At 50.6% G+C, this 11,353-nt stretch overlaps 1 long non-coding RNA gene across 1 annotated transcript; it reads left to right on the top strand.

Annotated features, from left to right (window-relative positions):
• Nucleotides 1-1,914: 1,914 nt before the first annotated feature.
• On the top strand, nt 1,915-10,618 carry LOC135981999 (uncharacterized). Its single transcript, XR_010599197.1, has 3 exons — nt 1,915-2,047; nt 2,426-2,483; nt 10,422-10,618. It is a non-coding gene; the product is annotated as an uncharacterized LOC135981999 (long non-coding RNA).
• Nucleotides 10,619-11,353: the final 735 nt, after the last annotated feature.

The following is an 11,353-nucleotide window of genomic DNA, read 5'->3' as shown; positions in this document are numbered from 1 at the left end:
TGCATGATTGTTCCCATAGTTTACTCTTGGGGCTTTCTAGTCCTGCCCCTCCTTAGTCCAGACAAGGGTTAAATAGCCCAAACACTGAGGCTTCCTCCTCCTTGCTAGCAAGTGTAGTAGATCTTCCCATCATCTCTTCTCTCTCCTAACCACTGTTTTGTTCCTCAGTTCTCTTCCCTCGTCACTTTCCATGATGGCTGAAGGGGCAGATGCAGGATATTGATTGTTAGGTTCTCTGGCTTGTGCTGAAGCTCTGCAGAGCAATGTTTCTCAGTTCAGTGTCTGCTCTTCTCCTGCAGGAGCTGAAAAGCAAAGATGACCAGTATGTTCCCGGCCAATGGGAGCTGCGGAGTCGGTGCTTGGGGTGGGGGCAGCGCGTGGAGCTCCCTGGCTGCTCCTGTGCGTAGGAACCAGAGGGATGTGCCGCTCGCTTCCGGGAGCCGTTCTGAGCCAGAGCAGGTAGGGAGCCTGCCTTAGCCCCCAGGACTTTTAGCGACCTATTAATATCTCCCGGATTGCTTTCAATAGCCACCGGGAGATGGAGGCCGATTCCGGGAGACTCCCGCCAATCTGGAAGGGTTGGCAACCCTATGACTGTTCCTGGCGCCCGCACTGCCCTGCTGGCTGACCTTAGGCATGGAGTGCCAGTCTCTGTGCCTCAGTTTCCCCATATGTAGAATGGGAATAATGATACTGACGTCCTTTGTGAAGTGCTCTGAGAGCTATGGATGAAAATCCAGGTGCAGCCAGGCCAGGGGCTGAACATAGAACTAACTGCAGCTCCTCTGACCAGAGCTGGGGTGGGGGAGTTGCAAACAGATGCCCTCCTCTCCTGCAATCGACTAACTCCACTCAGCTGCGGGGCCCCACTCTGCCCAGGGCTGGCCTGAGGACTGGGGAGGGCCAGTGCAAACAGAGGGTAGAGCACATGCAAGGGCTCCCTGCCCAGGGCTCCCTGCAGTAGGAGACGTGCAGCCCCTGCTGCTTGTCCTGGGAACTGCGCTAACACTTCCTGCTTTGCAAAGCTGCCGGGGATTGCGGCCGTTCAGGTGAGTCTGACTGTGTCTAGTGCAGTCTCCTCGTGGGGTGCTGCTATTTCCTGGGGGAGGTGATGCACGGGCACCTCGTGTGTTGTATGGTCAGTGACGGGGCAGCGCATGGACAGAAGCTGGCATGGCACGGGGGCCGTGGACGGGCAATGCATGAATAGAGGCTGTGTAGAAGTGCACGGGGGCTGTGGAGGGGCAGTGCACAGTTGGAGGCTGGTGGAGTTGCACGGGGGCGGTGCACAGTTGGAGGCTGGTGGAGTTGCACGGGGGCGGTGCACAGGTGGAGGCTGGCTGGCGTTGCACGGGGGCGGTGCACAGGTGGAGGCTGGCAGTGGAGGCTGGCTGGAATTGCACGGGGGCGGTGCACAGGTTGAGGGTGGCTGGCAGTGCATGGGGGTGGTGCAGAGTTGGAGGCTGGCTGGCGTTGCACGGGGGCGGTGCACAGGGGCACGCTGGCTGGCGTTGCACGGGGGCGGTGCACAGGGGCACGCTGGCTGGCATTGCACGGGGGCAGTGCACAGGGGCACGCTGGCTGGCGTTGCACGGGGGCGGTGCACAGGGGCAGGCTGACTGGCGTTGCACGGGGGCGGTGCACAGGGGCAGGCTGGCTGGCGTTGCACGGGGGCGGTGCACAGGGGCAGGCTGGCTGGCGTTGCATGCGGGCAGTGCACAGGTGCAGGCTGGCTGGCGGTGCACGGGGTGCAGGCGGGGTGCTTTGCACAGCAGTGCAAGGCTGGACGCTTTTTCTGCACCAGCACAGAATCACGCTCCCTGCTCAAGTGCAAAACCTTGGCTTCTGCAGCCGGTCGCTCCGCCCTTTCCCCGGGGAAGGGAGCTGTGGGGCAGGGGCGGGGCTGTAGGTGCAGGCGAAGGAGGGCAGAGGAGGTCGGGTTCCCTGCAGCCCCTGCTCGCAGCCCCCCAGGAAGGAGAGCAGCAGACCCCCTGCGCCCCGCTGCAATGCCCGGGGGGGCGGCGGGTGCCCCGTGCAGCCAGGCCGGGTGAGGTCGGTCCCCTGGGGTGGGATGTGACCCCGAACGGAGGTTTGAATCTGTGTTTGCAGGATGCCCGGGGCAGGCTGGCTCGGCTCGGCTCGGTACTGACCAGGTACCCAGGAGAGGCCACGTCAGGGACAGGCCCCCCTGCCCCCAGCAAACAGACCCCCCCCCCACGTCGTGGCAATCAGGGCGGGGGGCTGGGAGGGCGGCAGCTCCGGTTTGCAGGCGGTGGGTTTTGTGAGGCATTAAACCAACCCCGCAGGGAGTCCCCCAGGTGCGGGGGGGGGCATAATTTCAGAGGTTTATTTTCAAACAGATGTATTGAATTTAAATACAAAAATCCAAATGAAATAAAAATCTGATTTCTTTTTTTAAACCTAGATTTTTGTCCACTCTGCCGGCGGGGCTTTGGAAACCAGCCAGGAATGAGTGTGCACATGTAAGTGAAAGAATTGTTATAGTTGTTGATGTTTAAATTAAGTGGGGAAAAGAAAAGAGGGTGGTTGAGGGATCTAAAAAGCCACTGGTCCTTTAATGAAAGGAGACCAGTCTTTATGCAACCTAGACATTAAAGGAGGCTGGAATTCCTGTCTGAAAAATTGGCTGTGGTCTCTCCCGCCCGTTATGGGCGTGACAAGGTGGTGAGCTATTCTCTTTTCTTGGACCAAGTTCTGTTGGAGGAAGGTCCAAGGTTTTGAACTACACACAGCTCTTCTCCAGGTCCGGGGAAAGAAATCGGAGGGTTGCACTCAGTATGAGTTGGGACAGATCGCTGAGCACAGGGGTAGACTGGTGCAAAAGGGGTTTCAAGGGGGCCCTTACGATTTTGCAGACAGGTGTCTATTATGAGAGTGGCTTGTAGCCAGGGGGAGTTTGGCTCCTGAAATGAAATTAATAGGCAGCAGGTTTAAAACAAATAAGAGGAAGCTCTTCTTCACGCAGTGCACAGTCAACTTGTGGAACTCCTTACCTGAGAAGGTTGTGAAGGCTAGGACTATAACAGCGTTTAAAAGAGAACTGGATAAATTCATGGTGGTTAAATCCATTAATGGCTATTAGCCAGGATGGGTAAGGAATGGTGTCCCTAGCCTCTGTTTGTCAGAGGATGGAGATGGATGGCAGGACAGAGATCACTTGATCATTGCCTGTTAGGTTCACTCCCTCTGGGGCACCTGGCATTGGCCACTGTCGGTAGACAGGATACTGGGCTAGATGGACCTTTGGTCTGACCCGGTACGGCCTTTCTTATGTTCTTATGTTCCGGGATCGATCCCAGGCTTTGAAATTCAGCAGGGAAGAATTGTGGGGAGAGGAGCTGTGCACAGACCAGGCCTGGGGTTCTGCGTGTTAGGAGCTGTCAGGCCTTGGGCCGGTGGGGTGTGTGGTAGGAGCGCCACCTTTGATTACCGTGATGTGAGACCTGCTGGCGGTGGTGTCTGCTGACGTGCCCCTGGGATTGTGACCAGGGCAAGTGAGAGAAGAGGGGCTGATGCGGAACCATCTGCTTCTGAGCTGCTGGTTCTCTGGGAGCTTTGAGGGGAGTTTGAATCCCATCGCGGGTCTAGGCTGCGTGCCCAGGTTTGCTCCTGGACTCTGTCCTGAGTGCCATGGTGGATGCTATAGTGGATGCTTAAAAGCCCTGATTGCGTGTATTAAATTTCCGGAGACAGCATGCAGGGCTCAGCGAGGTCTCCTGGCATTGCTTTTAACTCCAGAATACAGACTCCAAGGAGGTCTGTGCACAGATGGTTGCGAAAGGACCATTGAACAATCTCTGGTCCCGAGTGTCTGTTTGGAAACGCTGTGGGTGGACGAAGAGATGAGGCAAAAGATGGCAAGGCTGACTTTCCAGATCCGTACTGCGGCACTGCTGAGCCTGGCTGCCCCTACTAATCCTTTTGCCAATCCATTTTAATCTAGTTCAGTCATTCATGTCGCCCGTGCCTCAGTTTCCCCACTAGCAATAAACCCCAGGAAGCGAGGGTAAATCGGGTAAAGTTTGCACTTTGCTTTGGAAAAGCTCATTGCCAGGATTCTGAATTTCTGTTCTGTCGCTGAATGCCCAAAGCATGTTCTGTGCTGCCTGCAAAACAAGTTACAGACCCGATAGGTGCCCTGGAAAGCGTCATTTCAATTGCCCGTGTTCTCCAGACCGGAGGAGCTCTGTGGCGCTTGACGGCTTCTCGCTTCCACCAACAGAAGTTGGTCCAATAAAAGATATTACTTCCCCCGTCTTGTCTCTCTTTTTAAAATGACTGCCCCTTTCTATTCCAGCAGGACCTTCAGATGTTAACCTAAGAACGGCCAGACTGGGTCAGACCAAAGGTCCATCTAGCCCAGTATCCTGTCTGCCGACAGTGGCCAATGCCAGGTGCCCAGAGGGAATGAACAGAACAGGGAATCATCAAGTGATCCATCCCCTGTCACCCATTCCCAGCTTCTGGCAAACAGAGACTAGGGACACCATCCCTGCCTATCCCGGCTAATAGCCATCGATGGACCTACCCTCCTTGAATCCTGTACAAATATTTCTGAATTTACACAGCTTTTATTCTGTTTTTAGGGTTTTTCTTAGGGGGAGGTGTCCAGCACTTGTCCACTCTTGTGATTTTAATCATGAGTTTCATGATACCACGGGCACGCAGGGGCGAAAGAAAATGCAGGCCTGTTATTTACCAGGCTGCACGTGGCAATAGACTATATTGGTAAGGGATGCAAGGAGAGTATGGGTCACGATGCAAACTGCAGACACACACACACAACTAAAATGAATCAATTTAAAGTTTTATTGGGGATAATTACAGGGGTAAGGGAGCAGCGTTTGATTAGCTAATAGAGTTAATGAAACTTAAAGCACACAATGACTAAAATATCTACTAACAATATTTATAAACAAAGATGCAGCATTTAGTAATAACTGATATTTACAAATACAAACCAACGCATAACGACCGGCACACGTGGACACTCTGTTTGAAACACGTGAGCTGAGAGAGAGGCTTCGAGGTGATCAGGCTCGGTTACGGGTGTACACAGGATACACAGGATTCGTTTTTCTTTCTCCTCTCCCTGCCTGCACATGGCAGGCAGCCCGTAAAGTACCAACTATGACATCATAGAAGTGTCATAGGGGACGGGGCCCAAAACCTGTTTGTGTTCGTTTCTGATTGGCACAAGCAAAGTTTACACCAAGTAGGGGAGCAGGTGCCTCAAAGTCTGGCTTCGCCCCCAAAAGATGAGGAAATGCATATTGCTATAGAATGCGTGCAACACTGAATGACAAAAGAAGAGGCCAGGGCAATACCGGTAGTAACACATTTTACAGGATGCAGACAGGAACTCATCTCAACAGCAACAATGGCCTTGATTCTGATCTCCTGACGTCAGCGTAAGAGAGGAATAACGCCTCTGGAGTCACTGCAGCTGTATTGGTGGAAGTTCAGAGGCAGGCCACGACTGAGCCTGGCCTTTGCTTTTGACCCCTGTGGGGTCACGTCTTTTATCTTAGAATCATAGCAACATAGGGTTGGAAGGGACCTGAGAAGTCATCGAGTCCAGCCCCCTGCGTTGTGGCAGGGCCAGGTAACCCTAGACCTGCCCTGACAGGTGTTTGTCCAGCTGTTCTGAAAAACCTCCAATGACGAGGATTCCACAACCTTTCGTGGAAGCCAGTTCCAGAGCTTCACTCCCCTTGGAGTTAGAACACTTTCCCGAATATCTAACCTACATCTCCTTTGCCACAGGTTAAGCCCATGACTTCTTGTCCTACCGCCAATGGACATGGAGAACAATTGATCGCTCTCTTCTTTATAGCAGCCAGTCACGTATTTGAAGGCTGTTATCCATTCCCCCCACCCCCCCAGTCGTCTTTTCTTAGAAATAAACGTCCCTTTTTTTAACCTTTCCTCATAGGTCAGGTTTTCGAAAGCTTTGATCAGTTTTTGTTGCTCTCCTCTGGACTCTCTCCAATTTGTCCACATCCAGGAGCAGCGCCAGGGTTTTTGGCGCCCTAGGCGGGGGTCCTTCCACGCTCCCGGTCGTCGTCGGCAATTCTGCGGCGGGGGGGTCCTTCCGCACTCCCGGTCTTCGGGGCACTTCGGCGGCGGGTCCCGGAGCGAGTGAAGGACCCGCTGCAGAATTGCCGCCGAAGACCCGGAGCGCAGAAGGACCCCCCCGCCGCCAAATTGCCGCCAAGGGCAGCACAATTCCGCCCCCCCAAATCCTGGCGGACATCAGGAATGGTAACATACATAAGCCAGTAAGTGAAAGATTTAAAAGTCACTATCATTGAACAAAAAAACTTCAGAAACAGACTGCAAAGAGAAACAGCAGAACTAAAATTCATTTGCAAATTTAACACCATTAATCTGGGCTTGAATAGGGACTGGGAGTGGCTGACTCATTACAGAAGCAGCTTTTCCTCTCCTGGATTTGACACCTCCTCATCTATTGGGAGTGGACTACATCCACCCTGATTGAATTGGCCCTGTCAACACTGGTTCTCCACTTGCGAAGTAACTCCCTGCTCTCCATGTGTCAGTATATAATTCTTGCATCTGTAACTTTCACTCTATGCATCTGAAGAAGTGAGGTTTTTACCCACGAAAGCTTATGCCCAAATAGATCTGTTAGTCTTTAAGGTGCCACCAGACTCCTTGTTATTCCAGTAGGATGTTCTCAATGAAAGAGACGTCAGAAAAAAACCTCAAGAATGATTCAAAGGTTAGAAACCTGCCTCTTAGTGAGAGACTCACCGAGCTCAATCTCTTTCGCTTAATGAAGAGAAGGTTACGGGGTGACTCGGTCACCGTCTCTAAGTACCTACATGGGGTGCTGGGTGTTAGGATAGAGATATTCAGGCCTGTCTGCAAAGGCCTATACTTTACGAATTTAGGTGTATTCTGATCACTTAGCTAGTTATCGAGGTAGAAAAAAAGTGATTTTAATTCTTTTTTTTAGGTGCAAGGGACAGTCTGAGGCTCTGGTCTTAGGCTAAGTGAGGCCTTCGGCTAAGCAGCAGAGGCAGCCCTAAGCTGAGAAGTGACCGGTCCCATCCTCACATTCCAGACTAGTCCCATGGAAATAAGGTGCTATTGGCTGTTAGGAATCCAATCCTGTCCTGATATTCCTGTCACCTCCAGAGAAAGGGAAGAGCCTAGAAGATGTAAAAGGAAACTTAGTTTAATAGCATCCTGTCTGGCAAGAACTCACTTATCAATAGCTGGGGTGTAAAATTCTTGCTTCTGTATTGTTTTGTATGTTTATTTGCATGGTCTGTTTGGTTCTGTAATTGTTTCTGTCTGCTGTATAATTAATTTTGTTGGGTTTGTTAAGGTGGTGGGATATAATTGGTGAAAGAACCATGTTACAGTATGTTAGAATTGGTTAGTTAAATTTCAGTAACATGATTGGTTAAGGTATAGCTAAGGACAACTCAAGTTTTACTATAAAGTCTGCAGTCAATCAGGAAGTAAGGGGGGCGAATGGGAACAAGGAATGGGGGTGGGGGAATTGGAATCATGTTTTGCTAAGTGGGGAATAGGAACAGTGAATGGGAACAGGGATGGCTCTGTAGTGTTAGAGCTGGGAAGGGGGACACTGAGGAAGGAAACTGGAATCATGCTTGCTGGAAGTTCACCCCAATAAACATTGAATTGTTTGCACCTTTGGACTTTGGGTATTGTTGCCCTCTGTTCATGCGAGAAGGACCAGGGAAGTGAGAGGGTGAAGGAATAAGCCCCCTAACATCTTGGTGCCGTGACTCGGATGCATCTAATCGGATAGGTGAGTGGCAGCCTGTAAGCCCCCCTCCCCCCCCCGCCCCCCAGTCCGCACAGCTCTGCTTGGAGGGGGTATAGCGAACTCTCGTGATGGTAGTTGCGGGTTCTGGCAAGCCAGGGAAAAGGATTTTTTGGATAAATGGATAAGGAAGAACCAGGGCCCATACCAGGAGCAGCGGTCAGCCTCGGATGAGATTAAAAAGGAAATGGATGCAGTGTTAGGGGACCCAGAGGGATGGGGTGGCTGAGGAGCCCCCCCTCCTTTGGTATATGGGTAGTGGAAGAAGGTCCCTGCCCATGGGGACTGGATGCCCTCCAGGGAAAGGAGGCACTTCAGCCCACTTGTGAGAGGTTTGAAGGAAGGGCAGCATTATGGGAAGCTGCCAGTAAACTTTCAAGGTTGGTGCTGTTTCAGCCAGGGCTGCTGAAGGGGTGTAGCGTAGTTCGGGTGGTTAAAGATGATTTGGCCCATCAGGGTTTAGAGTCGGAAGCAGAGTTAACAGACCAGCTTTAGAGACAGGAGCTGGGACTTGGTCCTGGGGAACTGGAGGAAAAAAGAAAAGGTTTCAACCTGAAAAATGGCCGGGTTTGCAGGAGCAGGTAACGACCCCCACTCTTCTCCCAGAGCCAGGCTGAGAACCTGGGGGGAGGGTTCCCAACTGTTCCAACCCAGGGAGTCTACTCTTGGTTCAGCGCTAACTATATCCTTTTCTTCTTGTCCTTCTTCTTTCTCTCAGTTTACTTAATTTGCTGCTGGGAGCCTGTACTTTAAACTGACCTGACAGGCTTCATTGGTTTCTTTCCACCTCTTCCCCCTCCTCTCCCCGGGCCTGTCCACACTTTTGTTTTTCTGAAGTTTTAGTGGAGGGGACTTTGGATACTTATGTGAAATGTTTTTGGTGGTTTGTTTTGTTTGGGACAAAGTACGACGGAGGTCTGCTGTAGTCCACTGGAATTTTTGGAGTAACAGATCCATGGGCAACCATGGAGACAAATGTTTTACTGCCCTTTGAACAATCTCAGGGTAAAAACAGCAAAGGTTAAGGCGGCTGAGTGGCAATAATTGTACTTGGTGGCTGAGTTGTTAAAAACAAAGTGCGCTACCTTCAAAAACTAAATGGGTTTGGAGGAAAGGAAACATTTGGGAGTTGTGAAAATGGTACAGGTAACAGTTGTGGTGTTACAAGAAGCAAGTTTTTGGTTTAATAATAAAACCCAGTTCTATAAATGTAACTGTATGTGCAACTCTGTGCAATCACATTGGATGGAAGCTTTGTAATTCAATTATATCGGGGGTTAGAAGAATGGCTACTACCACCACGATGCTTCTGTCCCCAGAAGCCTTTACAGCTATTCGGAGGAAAAATGGGCCCTTTTCCCACAAAAATGGTCTATAGGGGACTGCTGCAGGCAGCAGGCGGAGAAATAATCTAATCAAATTATTTAACTATTGGGTAATGTGATCAAAATCACTAAAGGAATGTCAGGGGTTTCTATTGGAACTTAACTTGACTGTCTCTGGTTGTACAAGATGGGAGTGTAATCGGGGTACAGTTGTGTGTAAAAAAAAAAAAAAAGTAATCACAGTGCAAAAAATGTTAGGCAAAAATAGTTTTGTGCATGCATAGGAAAAGGAAAAGGGGAGCAATGATGGGAACACTGAGCCTTGGGGGGGGGTTTGGGGGATTGGACTGTCGCTTTGGTGTGGGTGCATGAAAACTCTGTGGGCACGGGAAGGCAGTTACACCTTGTGTAAAATTAATATGGCTAATATAATGTTATGGAAATTAAACTATTTCCCAGGACATGTGCAGTGTATATTAAAAAAGGGGTAAAAGAAATGCAAACAAAACGTGGTACTTAATTAAAATCCTATTAGGGCTCCAAAAGAAGCCACAATAAATTGTGCTTTCTTTTTCAAATCTCTGTGTGTTTTAAAGCAGGAGATGAAAGTGAAAAGTAATGAGAACTCTGGTGGAAGTGAAATGTGTCCCTTTTAAGACAGTATCTGAGCTGCTGATGGCTTTGGATCCAGAGGCAAGCCAAGAAAGCCTCTGTGTAAATGCAAATTACCTAACTGATGGGGGAAGAAGAAAACTACCCATAAGTAGCAGCACAAAAAAATTGGAAATAATAAATCCATCTGGCCAGCAAACAAGCTACTAAAACACTCAGATTATGGCCCTCCAGAAGAGGGAGGTGAAAAAACAAGTCAAGCCTGAAAATAAGAGGGGCAGGTTAACCCTAAGGGCTGTGTGTGGATGGGTCGGGGGGGTGTACAAAGCCAAAATCTAAAGCTGTCTCTCAGCCATTACCTGAAAATAAACGTAAAGCTTGGTACAGCAAAAAAACTATTGCAAACCTGGTCTGTTGTACAAGAGGGGAAACTGAGGCACGCCACCTCATAAATTTCATAAATGACCAGTGAGTGGGGTAATTCACTAGCCTGACTATAAAACAAAATAAGAACAGCCTAAAGGTAATTCTTCTGTTTTTCCTGCAATTAGCAAGGAAAGTTGTAAAAGGAATTGGTATTATTATTAAGCAATAATCTGTCCCCACCAAAGGGGGTAAAAATGGTTTCTTTTGTTTTTCAGACACTCTACAAGCATGCTGGCGCCAGCGGAAGAATAACCCAGAATACTATGAATCTGTGTTTTGCGTTGTTTGTCTGTGGTGTGTGTCTTGTTGCTAGCATGACGTGGGTGGGGGATGGCTTCAAAAGGCTGACAGGGGTGGAAAATGTGTACGAAAAGGCAAAATGCTCAACGCGGAGGCCAGCACCTGTGTAACAGCTACCATGGTACCTGAAAATAGAACGGCAACTAAAATGATGCTTGCTAAAAGTTTACCCCAATAAACATCAAATTGTTTGCGCCTTTGAACTTCGGGTATTGTTGCTCTGTTCATGCGAGAAGAACCAGGAGAGTAAAAGGGTAAAAACATAAGCCCCCTAACACGGGGGAGGGGCTGTAGGGAGCTGAGGATCTTGCTCACCTCTGATGCGTGCAGTCCCTTTGTGATGTCAGGACCCGCCTGGTCCTGGCCCTTTATGATGCGTCACTGGAACAAACAGCCTCTCGGGAGAGATCCAGTGGCAGCACCAGCAGGGAGCCCAGTGTCCAGACGGTCCTCCCCAGCACGAGGATGGGGATCACACAAAGCTGGTTCCGTGCCTGCTGGGACAGCCCCTGGGTGTTGTACACCTGCGTCCTTCTGGTCCTGGTCATCTGGATGGCCATGGCGACCCAGCACAGTTTCTCCAGGAGAAGCAGGATGGTAGGAGGACACGCCCCACCCGCAACCCCCCTGCAGCCATCCTACACTCTCAGCAGAGCTTGCCTGGACACAGCCCCATGGATGGAAGGAAGGGAGGGAGGGAGGGAGGGTGGCCAGAGGCCCCCTGTTCTGACCAGGCCCCATTGGGCTGGCAGGACACATCCACAGAGAGAGACAGGGCCACAGACCGAGCTCGTGGCTCCATTCATTGGTTGTTCCTTACTGCCCCGACCACCCCAGCTAGTGATGA

This window comes from Chrysemys picta, chromosome 3, assembly GCF_011386835.1.
Source record: "Chrysemys picta bellii isolate R12L10 chromosome 3, ASM1138683v2, whole genome shotgun sequence".
Taxonomy (NCBI): Eukaryota; Metazoa; Chordata; order Testudines; family Emydidae; genus Chrysemys; species Chrysemys picta.
Note: the sequence above shows the minus strand (reverse complement) of the source record. Positions and strands in the feature narration are given on the sequence as shown.